This window comes from Chiloscyllium plagiosum, unplaced genomic scaffold (genome assembly GCF_037043375.1).
Source record: "Chiloscyllium plagiosum isolate Xiang-an unplaced genomic scaffold, Cpla_swu_hap1 HiC_scaffold_19, whole genome shotgun sequence".
NCBI lineage: Eukaryota > Metazoa > Chordata > Chondrichthyes > Orectolobiformes > Hemiscylliidae > Chiloscyllium > Chiloscyllium plagiosum.
Genome location: NW_028270157.1, coordinates 11,428,049 through 11,444,702, shown reverse-complemented (window position 1 = coordinate 11,444,702; position 16,654 = coordinate 11,428,049).

The following is a 16,654-nucleotide window of genomic DNA, read 5'->3' as shown; positions in this document are numbered from 1 at the left end:
GGCCTGAAATATTGTGCCCATTGTTAACTGTGTTTCAGTGAACGGTGAGGTTGCTTGGCATTCTGAGTGTTTCCGACATTTTCTGATTTCTTTCAGATGTCCAGTGCCTTCAGTTCTTTGCTCTTCCCACCTTTCTCTGTTTCTTTAAATGCTGTGGGTTGAGGGTCAGTTATTGGCAAGGAGAACTCCTGTGTACCTCTTTGAGTATTGTCCTGGGAGTTTTGACATTCCCCCGAAAGGGTAAAATCTCTGATGTTGACCGTGCTGCACTTATAGCCTCACATTTACAGTGGTTTGCCAAACCATGTGTCAAACTGAATTACTCAATTAATACATCTTAAGATTTTTCACTTCCGGTAAAATGGCAGTGGAGAGGGTTTCTGAACCTTGGCGTTCATCCGCTCCATCGACTTTTCTCCCCATTTCCTTTTTTCCCTCTGTTCTCGCTTTTGTTTCTCTTCTGTTTTATTTTACTTACCTATTGGTGAAGAGCTTGGTGGACTTGAGTGGGCCCAGCAGCGTGGACTCAAGTGGGCCCAGCAGCGTGGACTCGAGTAGATCCAGCAGGGTGGACTCAAGTAGCTCCAGCAGTATGGGCCCAGCAGCATGGACTCAAATAGACCCAGCAGCATGGACTCGAGTAGGCCCAGCAGCATGGACTCGAGTAGGTCCAGCAGCATGGACTCAAGTAGGTCCAGCAGCATGGACTCGAGTAGGTCCAGCAGCATGGACTCGAGTAGGTCCAGCAGCATGGACTCAAGTAGGTCCAGCAGCATGGACTCAAGTAGGTCCAGCAGCATGGACTCGAGTAGGCCCAGCAGCGTGGACTCGAGTAGGCCCAGCAGCGTGGACTTGAGTAGGCCCAGCAGCATGAACTCGCGTGGGACCAGCAGCAGGGACTCGAGTGGGCCCAGCTGCATAGACTCAATTAGGTCCAGCAGCGGGGACTCAAGTAGGCCCAGTAGCACAGACTCGAGTAGGTCCAGCAGCATGGACTCGCGTGGGCCCAGCAGCGGGGACTCGAGTGGGCCCAACAGCATGGACTCAAATAGGTCCAGCAGCATGGACTCACATGACCCCAGCAGCGGGGACTCGAGTGGGCCCAGCAGCATGGACTCAAATAGGTCCAGCAGTGCAGATTCGAGTGGGCCCAGCCGTGTGGACTCAAGTAGGTCCAGCAGCACAGACTTGAGTGGGTCCAGCAGCATGGACTCAAGAAGGTCCAGTGGCACAGACTCGAGTAGACCCAGACATGTGGACCTGAGTAGCCCCATCAGCATGGATTTGAGTAGGCCCAGCAGCACAGATTGAAGGTGGCCCAGTCACACAAACTCAAGTAGGCTCATTCACGTGGACCTGTGTGGGCCCAGCAGCATGGAATTGAGTAGGTGCAGTTGCATGGACTTGAATAGGCCCAGCAGCATGGACCCGAGTAGGCCCAGCACCGTGGACTCGAGTAGGCCCAACAGCATGGCCCCGAGTAGGCCCAGCAGTGTGGACTCGAGTAGGCCCAGCAGCGTGGACTCGAGTAGGCCCAGCAGTGGGGACTCGGATAAGTCCAGCAGCGTGGACTTGAGTAGGCCCAGCAGTGCGGACCCGAGTAGGCCCAGCACCGTGGACTCAAGTTGGCCCAGCAGTGTGGAGTCGAGTTTGCCCAGCTGTGCAGACTCGAGTAGGCCAGCAATGTGGACTTATGTGGGTGCAGAAGCATGTACTTGAGTAGGCCCAGCCATGTGGACTCATGTGGGCCCAGCAGCATGGACTCAAGTAGGCCCAGCTGCATGGACTCGAGTGGGCCCAGCAGTGTGGGTTTGAGTAGATCCAGCCGTGTCAATTGGTGGCAGCGACGTTGGAGGTGAGTTCAGGTTCCTGACGGCTTCCTCATTGTCAAGCCAGTCTTGATGCCAACTCATGCCCGCTGCTGCTGCTGCTGCTGGCTGTGGTGAATTTGGTTCCTGGCAGCATCTATGTCCAGCGAAGATTGATGGAGTTGGCAGTGGAGGTGAGTTTCGGCCCAGTACGAGACCCAGCAGCATCAGTAATGGCTGTGTTGATGAAGTAGGCCCAAAGTGGACTTGTGATGGTGGTGGAGTTACATTTGGGCCCATGAGGTACCCAGTGACACTGGTGACATTTGAATTGCTAAGGTCCAGTGAGGATGAAAGTCTTGGTGGAGGCGAGATGGCCCTGAAGAGTGGAGTGACTTTCATTCCAATGGTGGAGGCGCGGTAAAGGGGTCTTGTACATGGCCAACAGGCTTATGGCCCATGACAGAGCACAGTCAGTAACGTTGCCAACTTCCTTCATTTCTCCATTTATCAGCCTTTATATTCTATGTTCTGGTTTATTTTTCTGTGTTTTAAGATGACGCAGGAGAGTGGGGACTCTACGCAGCACTTTTCACTGTATTTTGTAACATGATACATGTAAAAATCAATCAAATCAAATCAAGTCACACAAAAAGCTGTTACATGTATGTTGTATTGCCTTCAAAATTGTGACCTCTCAGTCTTTGTCACGTTATTGACCTACCTCTGTACAAAACATGGCAAGTAACTGATGTTCTTTCTTCCACAAAACATCCGCGTAGCATTTGTTTTACTTTACCTCCTATGATCAATATGTGTTAGTTGCTTAAGATGTTTATTGTCCTCTCCGTGAACAAACCTGACAACTTACCTTTCCACCCCTGTATTGGACATGGAAGTGTAACCTTTCTCTGCTGTTCTTTTGTAGAATGACAGCTTATGCTAATGTTCCTGTTGCTGTAAAGCCATGCTGAAAGTCTTCTTTTTTCCTTGAGTCTCCATTGGCAATGTTCAAAACAGAAAGCCATTCATCATGTTTCCAGTTAATGACTAACCAAATCTAGCTACCAGAAGAGCTCCAAAAGCTAGTAGAATCATAGAAACGCTACTATGTGGAAACAGGCCCTTCAGCCCAACAAGTCCACACCGAAGAGTATCCCACCCAGACCCATTCCCCTACCCTATTACTCTACATTTACCCCTGACTAATGCACCTAACCTATGCATCCCTGAATACTAACAGCAATTTAGTATGTGCAATTCACCTGACCTGCACATCTTTGGACTGTGGGAGGAAACCCGAGCACCTGGAGGAAACCCACGCAGACACGGGGAGAATGTGCAAACTCCACACAGACAGTTGCCTGAAGCTGGAATCGAACCCTGGTGCTGTGAGGCAGCAGTGCTAACCACTGAGCCACCGTGCTGCCCTAATACATCCAGATAAACCTGTTGGACTACAACCTGGTGTTGTGTGATTTTTAACTTTGTCCACCCTTGTGCAACACCGACACCTCCTCATTGTAACTGAATCTAGTCACAATTCCTCAACTCTTCATCAAAATGGCCCTACAAAGCTTTTCCCTCTCCTACATTTGCCAGTGACACCAAACCAGGTGAGATGATAAGTCATGAGGAGGATACAAGGAGGCTATGAGAGGACTTTGACAGACCAGGTTAATAAACTAGACAATGGAAATTGGAATTTAAAGTGAACAAATGTGAAGGGGTTGACTGTGGCAGAAAAGAACAGAAAGGCAGAGCATTTATTAAATGTTGAGAGGTTGGGAAGTGTGAGTACCCACAGGGACCTGTTTATTCTTGTTCATGAATCACTAAAAGCCAAGGGAAGCTATAGGAAAGATGTTGTGAAACTTGAAAGGGCTCAGAAAAGATTTGCAAGGATGTTGCCAGAGTTGGAGAGGCTGAATAGGCTGGGGTGGTTTTCCCTGGAGCATTGAGGTTCTTAAAGTCATGCTGGTCATGGATAGGATGAATAGCCAGGGACTTTTTCCCAGGGTAGGGGGTGGGGAGTCCAAAATTAGAGGGCAGAAGTTTAGGGTGAGAGGGGAAAGCTTTAGAAGGAACTCAAGGGCAACCTTTTCAAGCAGAGGGTGATGCGTGTGTGGAATGAGCTGCCAGGGGAAGTGGTGGAGGCTGGTACAATTACAACATTTAAAAACCATCTGAATGAGTGTATGAGTAGGAAGGGTTTAGAGGGATAGGGGCCAAACTCTGGCAAAAGTGACAATGATTAATTTGGGATATCTGGTTGGCAGGGACGAGTTGGACTGTACGGTCTGTTTCCATGACTCTAAATGTTAGCATGCAGTAAGCAATTCGGAAAGCAAATGGTATGTTAGCCTTCATCACAAGTAGGTTTGAGGACAAGTGTAGAGATGATCCTGCTGCAGTTCTCTTGAAACTTGGTGATACCTCATACCTTGGTGTGCCTCCTGTGTACAATTCTGCTCTCCTGGTCAAAGGAAAGGTAGACTTGCCATCGAGAGAATGCAACAGCAGCACATGAGATTAACTGCAGGAATGGTGAGGTTGGCAGACAGGGAGAGAGTGGGGAGATCAGATTTGTGTTCCTTAGAGTTTATGAAAATGAGGGAGTAACGTCATTAAAAATTATAGAATTCTTAGAGGGCATGACAGAATGGATGCAGGGAAGACGTTTTCTGGCTGATGAGTTTGGAACTTGAAGGACATTATATTAGGCTTAGGCCAGTTATGACAGAGATGACTGGGAATTTTTTCACTCAGAGTTGGTGAATCTTTGGAATTATCTACTCCTGAGAGCTGCAGGAGCTCAGTTATTGAACATGTTCAGGAGAGAAATTGATTGATTTCTGGAGACTAATGGCATTAAGGGATTTGGATCGAGACTAATGACTAATGACAATGGAAAGGTGAGATCACAGTCACTGATTAGCCATGATCTAATAGACTGCTGGAGCAGGCTCAATGAGCTGGAAGGACCACACTTCTGTCCTTATTTTCTCTGGTCCCTGTGCAATACAACAGCAACTTAATTCCGAATATTTTTATTACAGCATTTTTAACACCTTGAAATGCATAAGTTGTATATTTAACAGAAGGGGGAAGAGGAGCAGAACATTAGTCATTGGGAACAGACAGGAGGTTCTGTGGGAACAAGAGTGACTCACGGTTGGTGTGTGCCAGGGTCCGTGACGTCTCTGATCATGTTTTCGGGATCCTTGAGAGGGAGGGGGAGCAGCCCCAAGTCGTGGTCCACAAAGGAACCAACAACATGGGTAGGAAGATAGATGGGGATTTAAGGCAGAAATTCAGGGAGCCAGAGTGGAAGCTTAGAGTCAGAACAAACAGAGTTGTTATCTCTGGTTCGGTGCCTGTGCAATGTGCTAGCGAGGCAGGGAATAGGGAGAGAGAGGAGTTGAACACATGGCTACAGGGATGGTGCAGGAGGGAGGGTTTTGCATTCCTGGATAACTGGGGCTTTTTCTGGGGTGGGGGGGGGGAGACCTCTACAAACAGGATGGTCTTCATCTGAACCAGAGAGGTACCAATATCCTGTGGGAGAGAAATTTGCTAATGCCTCTTCGGGAGGGTTTAAACTAAATCAGCAGGGGGTTGGGAACCTAAATTATAGTTTGAGTATACAGGAGGTTGTGAGTAGTGAAGTCAGAAATAAGGTTTCAAGATTGCAAAAGGGAACCAGCAGGCAAAAGTTGGTTTGAAGTGTGTCTATTTTAATGTCAGGAATATTCAAAATAAGGTGGTGAACTTGCAGCATGGGTTGGTATCTGGGATTTCGATGTTGTGGCCATTTCGGGGACATGCGTAGACCAGAGACAAGAATGGTTGTTGCAGGTTCTGGGATTTATGTTTCAGTAAAAACAGGGAAGACGGTAAAAGAGAGGGAGGTGTGGCATTGTTAATCAAGGACAGTATTACAGTGGCAGAAAGGACATTTGAGGACTCGTCTACTGAGGTAGTATGGGCTGAGGTTGGAAACAGGAAAGGAGAGGTCACCCTTAGAACATAGAACAATACAGCACAGAACAGGCCCTTCGGCCCATGATGTTGTGCCGAACATTTGTCCTAGCTTAAGCACCCATCCATGTACCTATCCAATTGCTGCTTAAAGGTCACCAATGATTCTGCCTCTGCCACTCCCACAGGCAGCGCATTCCATGCTCCCACCATTCTCTGGGTAAAGAACCCACCCCTGACATCCCCCCTATACCTTCCACCCTTTACCTTAAATTTATGTCCCCTTGTAACACTCTGTTGTACCCGGGGAAAAAGATTCTGACTGTCTACTCTATCTATTCCTCTGATCATCTTATAAACCTCTATCAAGTCACCCCTCATCCTTCGCCATTCCAACGAGAAAAGGCCTAGCACTCTCAACCTATCCTCGTACAACCTATTCTCCATTCCAGGCAACATCCTGGTAAATCTTCTCTGCACCCTCTCCAAAGCTTAAACATCTTTCCTAAAGTGAGGCGACCAGAACTGCACATAGTACTCCAAATGTTGCCTAACCAAGGTCCTGTACAGCTGCAACATCACCTCACGATTCTTGAATTCAATCCCTTGGCTAATGAACGCTAATACACCATAGGCCTTCTTACAAGCTCTATCCACCTGAGTGGCAACTTTCAAAGATCTATGAACATAGACCCCAAGATCCCTCTGCTCCTCCACCTTACTAAGAACCCTACCGTTAACCCTGTATTCCGCATTCTTATTTGTCCTTCCAAAATGGACAACCTCACACTTGACAGGGTTGAACTCCATCTGCCACTCCTCAGCCCAGCTCTGCATCATATCTAAGTCCCTTTGCAGCCGACAACAGCCCTCCTCACTATCCACAACTCCACCAATCTTCGTATCATCTGCAAATTTACTGACCCACACTTCGACTCCCTCTTCCAAGTCATTAATAAAAATTACAAACAGCAGAGGACCCAAAACTGATCCCTGCGGAACTCCACTTGTAACTGGGCTCCAGGCTGAATATTTACCATCTACCACCACTCTCTGACTTCGACCGGTTAGCCAGTTTTCTATCCAACTGGCCAAATTTCCCTCTATTCCATGCCTCCTGACTTTCCGCATAAGCCTACCATGGGGAACTTTATCAAATGCCTTACTAAAATCCATGTACACTACATCCACTGCTCTACCCTCATCCACATGCTTGATCACCTCCTCAAAGAATTCAATAAGACTTGTAAGGCAAGACTTACCCCTCACAAATCCGTGCTGGCTGTCCCTAATCAAGCAGTGTCTTTCCAGATACTCATAAATCCTATCCCTCAGTACCCTTTCCATTAGTTTGCCTACCACCGAAGTAAGACTAACTGGCCTGTAATTCCCGGGGTTATCCCTATTCCCTTTTTTGAACAGGGGCACAACATTCGCCACTCTCCAGTCCCCTGGTACCACCCCCGTTGACAGTGAAGACGAAAAGATCATTGCCAACGGCTCTGCAATTTCCTCTCTTACTTCCCACATAATCCTAGGATATATCCCGTCAGGCCCGGGGGACTTGTCTATCCTCAGGTTTTTCAAAATGTCCAACACATCTTCCTTCCTAACAAGTATCTCTTCTAGCTTACCAGTCCATTTCACACTCTCCTCTTCAACAATACGATCCCTCTCATTTGTAAATACTGAAGAAAAGTACTCATTCAAGACCTCTCCTATCTCTTCCGACTCAATACACAGTCTCCAACTACTGTCCTTGATTGGACCTACCCTCGTTCTCGTCATTCTCATGTTTCTCACATACGCATAAAATGCCTTGGGGTTATCCTTGATCCTACCCGCCAAAGATTTTTCATGCCCTCTCTTAGCTCTCCTAATCCCTTTCTTCAGCTCCCTTCTGGCTATCCTGTATCCCTCCAATGCTCTGTCTGAACCTTGTTTCGTCAACCTTATGTAAGCCTCCTTCTTCCTCCTTACAAGACATTCAACCTCCCTCGTCAACCAAGGTTCCCTCAATGTCCATCTCTTTCCTGCCTGACAGGTACATACATATCAAGGACACGTCGTATCTGTTCCTTGAAAAAGTTCCACATTTCCACGACATCCTTCCCTGACAGCCTATGCTCCCAACTTATGCTCCTCAGATCCTGTCTTACAGCATCGTATTTACCCTTCCCCCAAATGTAAAACCTACCCTGTTGCACGCACCTATCTCTCTCCATAACCAAGGTGAAAGTCACAGAATTGTGTCACCATCACCAAAATGTTCACCCACTAACAAGACCATCACTTGTCCCGGTTCGTTACCAAGTACCAAATCCAATATGGCTTCCTCTCTGGTCGGACAATCTACATACTGAGTTAGAAAAGCTTCCTGGATACACTGCACAAACACCGCCCCATCCAATCTACTTGATCTAAAGAGCTTCCAAACAATATTTGGGAAGTTGAAATCACCCATGACTACTACCCTGTGGCTTCTGCACCTTTCCAAAATCTGTTTCCCAATCTGTTTCTCCACATCTCTGCTGCTATTGGGGGGCCCATAGTAAACACCCAACAAGGTTACTGCTCCTTTCCTATTTCTGACTTCAGCCCATACTACCTCCAAAGGCAGATCCCCCTCGAACTGCCTTTCTGCAGCCGTTATACCATTTCTAATTAGCAACGCCACCCCCTCTCCTTTTTTACCACCCTCCCTAATCTTACTGAAACATCTGTAAACAGAAACCTCCAACAACCATTCCTGTCCCTCTTCTATCCACGTTTCTGTGATGGCCACAACATCGTAGTCCCAAGCACCGATCCACGCCTTAAGTTCACCCACCTTATTTCTGATACTCCTTGCATTGAAGTATACACACTTGAACCCAACTCTGTGTCTGCAAGTATTCCCTGTCAGTGCTACCTTCTCCACAGCCTCCCTACATTCTTGGACATCCTGACAAACAGCTAGCCTACTTGCTGGACTACAAGTCCGGATCCCATCCCCCTGCCAAATTAGTTTAAACCCCCCCCCAAAGAGTGCTAGCAAACTTACCTCCCAGGATATTTGTGCTCTTCTGGTTCAGGTGCAACATGTCCTGCTTGTACAGGTCCCACCTTCCCCAGAATGCAGTCCAATTGTCCAAATACCTGAAGCCCTCCCTCCTACACCATCTTTGCAGCCACGTGTTCAACTGCACTCTCTCCCTATTCCTTGCCTCACTGTCACGTGGCACCGGCAACAACCCAGTGATGACGACTCTGTCCGTCCTAGCTTTTAGCATCCAGCCTAACTCCCTGAGCTCTTGAATGACCTTCCCACCCCTCTTCCTACCTATGTCGTTGGTGCCAACGTGCACCACGACTTCTGGCTGCACACCCTTCCCCTTAAGGATTCTGAAGACACGGTCTGAGACGTCTCGGACCCTGGCACCCGGGAGGCAACAAACCATCCGAGAGTCTCGCCCATGTCCACAGAACCGCCTGTCCGTCCCTCTAACTTTAGTCTCCTATAACTAGCGCTCTCCTCCTCTCCCCCTTTCCCTTCTGAGCCTCAGAGCCGGACCTCGTGCCAGAGACCCGGTCACTGCAGCTTACCCCTGCTAGGCCGTCCCCCCCAACAGTATCCAAAGCGGTATATTTATTGTTTAGGGGAACGACCACAGGGGATCCCTGCACTGCCTGCTTCCTCCCCTTCCCACCTCTAACTGTTACCAGCTACCTCTGTTCTCTGGCGTAACTATGTCCCTGTAGCTTCTATCCTCTCAGCCTCTCGAATAATCCTCAGTTCATCCAACTCCAGCTCCAGTTCCCTAACACGTTCTGTGAGGAGCAGGAGCTGACTGCATTTCCTGCAGATGAAGTCGGCAGGAGCATCGGTGGTCACCCCTACCTTAAACATCCTGCAGGAGGAACATTCCACTGCCTGCGCTGCCATAACTCTACACTTAGTCTCCGAAACAAGAACACTGAGTAGCTTACCTATGGACTTTAAAGTTAGGTTAGAGGAGGAGGATGGGAGGAAGGCCCTACTTTGTACGGCCTGGGGTCTAGAACACACCCACTCAAATATCAATCACTTACCTTCCCGACCAGCACTGCGTTCCAACTTCACTTCCGCCCAGCTCCCGCCGCTCTCTGCTGTGAAAACTCCCTGTTGGGAGTTTTCTGTAGGCCTCCGAATAGTTCCAGAGATGTAGAGGAAAGGATAGCAAAAAAGATTCTGGAAAGGAGCGAGAGTGACAGGGTAGTTGGTATGGGGGACTTTCAATTTCCAAATATTGACTGAGAATACTATAGTTCAAGGACTTTAAATGGGTCAGTTTTTAGCCAATGTGTGCAAGACAGGCCAAGAAGGGGTGAGGTCACATTAGATTTGGTACTGGGTAATGAACACAGCCAGGTGTTAGATTTGGAGGTAGGTGAGTACTTTGGTGATAGAAGAACAAAGAGCAAAGAAAATTTATAGCCCAGGAACAGGCCCTTCGGCCCTCCAAGCCTGAGCTGATCCCAAATGTACTGTCTAAATCTGTTGCCCAATTCCTAAGCATCTGTATCCCTCTGCTCCCCACCTACTTATGCATCTGTCCAGACACATCTTAAATGAATCTACTGTGCCTGCCTCTACCACCTCTGCTGGCAACGTGTTCCAGGCATCTACCACCCTCTGTGTAAAGTACTTGCTGCCTGTATTCCCCTAAAATATTTCACCTCTCACCTGATAGTGACCACAATTTGGTTATGTTTACTTTAGCGATGGAAAGGGATAGGTATATGCTGCAGGGGAAGAGTTATAGCAATTACAATGCGATTAGGCAAGATTTAGGATGCAGAGGATGGGGAAGGAAACAGCAGGGGATGGGCACAACTGAAACATGGAGCTTATTCAAGGAACAGCTACTGTGTATCCTTGATAAGTATGTATCAAGGAATGAAGGGCTTTGGCCTGAAATGTTGATTCTTCTGCTCGTCAGATGCTGCCTGAACTGCTGTGCTTTTCCAGCAGCACACTCTCAACTCTGATCTCCAGCATCTGCAGTCCTCACTGTCTCCTAAGTCTAGGACCAATCAAGGATAGTAGTGGGAAGTTGTGTGTGGAGTCAAAGGAGATGGGGAAGCATTAAATGAATATTTTTTATCAGTATTCACACTAGAGAAAGATAATGTTGTTGAGGAGAATACTGAGATACAGGCTACTAGACTAGACGGGATTTAGGTTCACAAGGAGTTAGCAATTCTGGAAAGTGTGAAAATAGACAAGTCTCCCGGGCCGCTTGGGATTTATCCTCGGATTCTCTGGGAAGCCAGGGAGGAGATTGCCAAGTCTTTGGTTTTGATCTTTATGTCATCATTGTCTACAAGAATAGTACCAGAAGACTGGAGGATAGTGAATGCTATCCCCTTGTTCAAGAAGGGGAGTAGAGACAACCCTGGTAATTATAGACCAGTGAGCCTTACTTCGGCTGTGGGTAAATTGTTCGAAACGGTTATAAGAGATAGAATTTATAATCATCTAGAAAGGAATAATTTGATCAGGTATAGTCAACATGGTTTTGTGAAGGGTAGGTTGTGCCTCACAAACCTTATTGAGTTCTTTAAGAAGGTGACCAAACAGGATGAGGGTAAAGCGGATGATGTGGTGTATATGAATTTCAGTAAGGTGTTTGATAAGGTTTCCTACGGTAGATTATTGCACAAAATTCAGAGGCATGGGATTGAGAATGATTTAATGGTTTGCATTAGAAATTGGCTAGCTGAAAGAAGATAGAGTGTGGTGGTTGATGGGAAATGTCCATCCTGGAGTTCAGTTACTAATTACTGCGGGGATCTGTTTTGGGTCCACTACTGTTTGTTATTTTTATAAATGACCTGGATGAGAACATAGAAGGCTGGGTTAGTAAATTTGCGGATGGCACTAAGGTAGGTGAAGTTGTGGATAGTGCCAAAGGATGTTGTAGGTTACAGAGAGACATAGATAAGCTGCAGAGCTGGGGTGAGAGGTGGCAAATAGAGTTTGATGTGGGTAAGTGTGAGATGATTCACTTTGGAAGGAAGAACAGGAATACAGAGTACTGGGCTAATGGTAAGATTCTTGGCAGTGTAGATGAGCAGAGAGATCTCGGTATCCATATACATAGATCCCTGAAAGTTGCCACCCAGGTTGATAGGGTTGTTGAGAAGATGTACAGTGTGTTAGCTTTTATTAGTGGAGTAATTGAGTTTTGGAACCATGAGATCATGCTGCAACTGTACAAAACTCTGGTGCGGCTGCACTTGGAGTATTGTGTACAGTTCCGGTCACCGCATTATAGGAAGGATGTGGAAGCTTTGGAAAGTGTTCAGAGGAGATTTACTAGGATGTTGCCTGGTATGGAGGGAAGGTCTTACAAGGAAAGGCTGAGGGACTTGAGGCTGTTTTCATTAGAGAGAAGAAGGTTGAGAGGAGACTTAATTGAGATGTATAAGATAATCAGAGGGTTAGATAGGGTGGAGAGTGAGAACCTTTTTCCTCAGATGATGATGGCTAGCACAAGGGGACATAGCTTTAAATTGAGGGGTGATAGATATAAAACAGATGTCAGAGGTAGTTTGTTTACTCAGAGAGTAGTAGGGATGTGGATCACACTGCCTGCAGCTTTTAGGGTATTTAAATGGTCATTAGATAAACATATGGATGATAATGGAATTGTGTAGGATTGATGGGCTTCAGATTGGTTTCACAGTTCAATGCAACATCGAGGGCCGAAGGGCCTGTGACTGCACTGTAATGTTCTATGTTTTATTTACACAGATGTCATTTCCAAATGTTCTGTCTGTTTATTGTGAGACATAAGTTTGTGAGGTATGAACTGGCTTTGATTTACAAAATAAGGTGAAAACCTGCATGTTGCCTCTCTCATGCACTTCCAACATTACACCCAAGATCTTGAAATGTGCTCAAAACAATTTTTCCACATTTCCCTTTTCCATAGCTTGTATCACACAGTTGGTATTGCATTCAATAAGTGCTCATCTATGTGAGTGTGTGTGTGTGCACGCGCAAGTGTGTTTCTGTGTGTGTGGGTGTCTGTAGTGTGTGTGCATGCATGTGTTTTTCTGAGTGTGTGTGTGGGTGCATGCGTGTTTCAGAGTGTGTGGGTGTCTGTGTGTATCTGTGTCTGTGTGTATTTGTTCGGTGAAGGGAGAGGGTGGAGGGAGTGAGGAAACAATTATGATGTTAGTTTTTCTCAATTTATGGTTATGAATAAAACTTTGATTAGTAAGGCTCTTGTGGTTCAGTGACAGTGTTCCTATCTCTGAGCCAGGAGTCTGTGGTTTGAGTCCCACCTGCTCTGAAGGTATGTTATAACGTTTCTGAACATGTTGATTAGGAAAATATTTAACCCCCCCCGACTGGAATAACAATGTGCCTGCATTGTGTCTACCTAGCCATTAATGCCTGGTGTTTAACATATACTAAACTCATTATTGCCTTTTTCTTTGCAATAAGGATTTTCTGTCCTACTATGATTAAATTTCTTGAGCCTATAATCATTGACATATATTGAATCATGGAAAAACCCACTACAATATGAAATCTATCCTGTTTGTGCTCACTCTTTCAAAAGTCCCTCATCTCCAATTTTTTGCCCATAATCCTTCCTCGAAGTTCCTTATCCGCAAATACCTGTCCAAATCCCTTTCGAAATTAATTTATGAATTCAGTTTCCACCACCACCTTTTAAGTTAAGACCATTCAGTTCCAAAGGAGCAATCCCTTTACCCCCGCCCAGGTGTTTTGTCAATGATTTTGAAACCAGAATGATTTCTTGTCTACTTTCAAATGGCAGGCATCTGCAGCGCGATTAGAAATTGAACAGTCAGTGTGTTCAGATGAAAGTGTTTGATGTATTGTCTGACAGAGGCATGAGGGAGAAACTAAAGACTGCAGATGCTGGCGAGTCAGAGTTGATAAGTGCGGTGCTGGAAAAAGCACAGCAGGTCAGGCAGCATCTGAGGTGCAAGGGAATTGACGTTTTGGGCAGACCCGTCTTCAGAACACAGGGTTTTAGACTTGATGCAATATTACAATATTGCAAACAAGGTGGACATTTGTACGCCAATCTTCATACAAGTTAATTTCATGGCCATTATGTCTTAACTAATTTCTGACAATGTGTTTCAATCTCTGCAGTATAATTGGCCTATAATTATGCCATAGTTTTAAAATTGCTTTTACAAATATTGGAACTGCACCTTCTGTGTTTAATGTCATTTTGAACGTTATAGCACGTCAAGTCTTCTATAAAAGGTTCTGCAAATCAAAATCATACGTCCACTGTAAACCCAAATTTGCTCCTTATGACTGTACCCAAAGGGAATTTGGCAAGGAAACCCCAACATGTGGTGATCTCTGGACAAGCAAAAGCTTTTTCAATCCAAGGAAAGTCTTTCACACCAGGATTTTGCAAAGCTGCTCGCAAGGTCATCCAATCAGGCCTGTTATTTCTTTTTTGATGAGTGCTTGAATAGAACACCACGTTTGCAAACATTCACACTCACCGCATTCCCATTCTCCTGAGAATCCCTCATGCTGACTCTTTAACTTAACATGTAACACAATCACCAATTAGTGTCAAAGTTACCATAGCCAACAGTCTTAAATTGCATTAACCTTACATGCTCTCTCATGGAAAATGTAATCAATTCACTTGAAAACTAATTACTAATTTTGAACTTGTTATTAAATGATTTGGTCGAAAATTGACTTAAATTATGTAGATAAGTATCCACTGAGCTGTCAGCTGCGAGCTAAGAATGTTAGCCTCAAGTTCAGCTGGTCACACCATGTCCTAGAGATCAAATAGCAGGAGCACTATGAAGCCACCACTTTCAATTTACACAAGACTATTACAAGGCAAAAAAAAATGTGAATTATAATTGCATTGAACTCTGCCAGCAATTCATATAATTCCATTACATATTAATTAGTAAAAGGACTTGGCCCTTATGCAGCTAATTTTAAATATGATATATTTTAGAGATTAGGAAGAGGTCCATTTTGAAGTTAAATTAATTAACTGCGCCTTGACTCACAAGATTTAATAGAAGCTTTCTCCGTTGAATGTCAGTAATGTGAAATCTAAAGTGCCTTCACTGACTGAAGCAGTTTGTAATCAACATGGTTCGGTGGAATTTAACTCATTGAGGCTGGATTGAAACATCTTCTTTTGGACTATGCTTTTGCAGAGAAGATTTGGAGAGAGAGAGATGCAGGACTCTGAGCTCTACAGGCTATTCCTTGGGATGTTCTATGTGATAAACATTGACCACATCGTGAGGACCATCAACTCAGTGAAAAACGCTCTTTGATCTGTCCGAAACTTGTTGGTCTTCCAACGTAAAGAGTTAACCTCGACTGAGTGTTATGGACTGGTCCAAACCAAGGTCCAGGACGACGTGCTGAGGGATGCACTTGGCTCAACCACCACCAAGGTACACTGGGGAAAGACCACTATCTAAGGTCCTTCTTCCAAAGTATAACAAAGGGCCATTCAGTTCTCAGGCCCTCTCATTGCCTTGAAAAGAATGTAAATAGACTCCGGCAGGAGTAAAACAAAATGCCTTTGTTTTTCAACGTGCAGGGAATCTCTGAAGAATGTCAAATTCCAGTGTTTTTCTCTGCAAAGACATTACAGAACTGATTTAGGACCTTAGTACATATTACGCATGTTATAGAAATAACAGAAATGCTAGTTTAAGCTCACTGATGTGGACCTTTGTGGTGCAATAGTAATGACCCTATCTCTGAGCAAGGAGTCAGAGGTTCAGAAGGCACTAGCTCCGAACGTGTGTCTTAACATTTGAGCTGCACGGTGGCTCAGTGGTTAGCAATACTGCCTCACAGCACCAGGGACCCAGGCTCGATTCCAGCCTCGGGCGACTGTCTGTGTGGGGTTTGCACATTGTGTGCGGGGTTTCCTCCAGGTGCTCAGGTTCCCTCCCACAATCCAAATATGTGCAATTGAGGTGGATTGGCCATGCTAAATTGCATGTTCTATCCAAGGATGTGTAGGCTAGGTGAGTTAACCATGGGAAATTCAGGGTTACAGGGGAGGGTATGGGAGGGATACTCTTTAGAGGGTTGGTGTGGATTCACTGGGCTGAATGGTCTGCTTCCACACTATTGGGATTCTATGATCTCTGTACAAGTTGATATAAAAAAAACTTACTGAATAATAGATTCTGTTCTCAGATGAATGCAAATTCAGGACTGACTGACAAAGCTGCTCCTTTAATAATGTTATGCTGTTCTTGGCTTTTTTTTCAGAGAGGGTGGAAAAGGAGTGATTCCAAAAAGTCTAAGTTTGATGGGTTTTAGGGCCAATTTGCTGACAGCCAATAGAGACTGCCTCAGGCAAAAGGCTTTCAAGTTTAAAAATAGCACTTATACAATGAAAGGGGAGTGGCCAGTTCTCCCAGCTCAGCTTTCCTCTGGTTTGGTTTGGTTTTGAGCTGTTTAGCTGTTCGCTGAAAGCAGCCAGTTGGAGACTGCTCGCCCAGGAAACAGTTACATGGAAGAAGGTGAAACATGCTGAATTGCTCTGCCATCTCTCTCTCTCCTGTAAGACCCTGTGTTTTATTTTACCTGTTTTGCCAAATGATGTTTATGGAGATTGTTGCAGGAATTTGGAATAACATCATTAAGTTGGGATGATCTGTTGAGTTTTCGGAAATGTTAAATTATTCTATATTCTCTTCTCTTCTGTTTGAGGTGCTTTCATTAATCTTGCAAATAAATTCTGTTTTGTTTAAAACTAAGTGGTTGGGCCAACTGCATCCCTCCTGGAATATCCACTCCCCACCTACTTAACACAGTGAGCAAAGTTAGAGTCATA